This window comes from Octopus bimaculoides, chromosome 4, assembly GCF_001194135.2.
Source record: "Octopus bimaculoides isolate UCB-OBI-ISO-001 chromosome 4, ASM119413v2, whole genome shotgun sequence".
NCBI classification, from domain to species: Eukaryota; Metazoa; Mollusca; class Cephalopoda; order Octopoda; family Octopodidae; genus Octopus; species Octopus bimaculoides.
Window position 1 is genome coordinate 14,280,394 of NC_068984.1, and position 1,366 is coordinate 14,281,759.

Below are 1,366 nucleotides of genomic sequence, written 5' to 3' on the forward strand. Positions count from 1 at the left end.
ATAGATGGGAGTTTGGTTCATTCTATCCCACAGAAATATGTTTCAAATTTTGCCCATAGCTCTGGGGACCCTCCAAATTCCTGACCCATGATAAAGAACGGCCTTGAAGAACTGGAGATGCGGAGATTTTTTTTTTTTTTTGAGGTAACTGGATTAGACAAACAATTTGAATAAATCAAGGTGGTCAGGATTGGAGTACCTTAGATCTTAGGTCTATTCAATTAGTGTTTAATGTTAAGAGGGGTTTAAAAACCAAGAACAACAACAATAACTACAACTACACCAACAAAAAATTAACAGTGTATTTGACTGAATGATTTTGACACCTGTTGATAAAGATTATGCATTATTTGTAGCATTAAAAATAAAGGGATGTTATAAAATTGCATTTCTCCCGAAATGTCTTTTCTTTGTTCCTTGCTAAGTTTCTGATTCTTTAGATATCAGACTGTAGTGATACTGCAGCAGTGCCTTCAGGAATTTTACTCAATGTTAACAATCTCAGTACAGTAATTCATTTTATTGGCCACTTATCATCGAATCGTTAAGTATACTTCATCCCCCTGACCCACAGACTTGCTATTTCCTTTCCTTTCTATTAAATGGGCACTACTTTTCGCTTCCTGCTAGTTTCGCACAACTTCAACTCAAACCTCTTCGACTCAATCGTATTTCCTGCAACTTGTCATTTATACTGCACTTTCCCGCCTCTCCATAAACCCGACAATAATCAGCTTCTAATCCTCAGTCTCCAGAACATCTCCCTTCTAGAAGTTCTTTCCTTAACCTTCGTTTTTAGCGTGTAGTGGTCACCTTGGAGTGGCTTGTGATGTGCATTAAATACATCGATATCAGCTGCGAAGACCGTAAGTACAACACCTTTCTACCAGTCGACCTAAACATAGAATAATAAATTAATCGATTTTACAATTACATTTCGAATTTTGAATGAAACAATTTGGTTTAAATCTATCTGTAACTATAATATGTTTTTGAGAAATGGATAAACCTCAAAAGCGAGTCTCTTCATTAAGTCTCGAGAAAAAATATCCGACTGTTTTGTCGGTAGACTATAATTGAGAAAGAGTTACAAATAAGGAGACAGAAATAGAAAAAAGGGAGTGGAATACAGACAAAGTGAGGAAGGGAAGAGAAGAAAAGTGGGAGAGTGGTGGGGTGGGGCAGAGCGGAAGGATGTTGAGGGAGAGGAGGAACACAACAGTAGCCAAATCTGCCTCAGATTTTCTCCTGCTTTGAATGAAAAGATGTAAAAGAATATTGTTTAAGTGAGCCGCATATATATGTGTCTGTATGTATGAGTGTGTGTATGTATACACACATATATATATATATATATATATATATA

The 1,366-nt window shown here is 36.3% G+C and overlaps 1 long non-coding RNA gene across 1 annotated transcript in view; it reads right to left on the reverse strand.

Annotated features, from left to right (window-relative positions):
• Positions 1-288: 288 nt before the first annotated feature.
• The window catches only part of LOC106879439 (uncharacterized), a 2,424-nt gene continuing 1,346 nt past the window's right edge, over positions 289-1,366 (reverse strand). The window contains exon 2 of the long non-coding RNA XR_001410635.2: positions 289-895. This is a non-coding gene — a long non-coding RNA (uncharacterized LOC106879439). The remainder of the gene's footprint in view (positions 896-1,366) is intronic.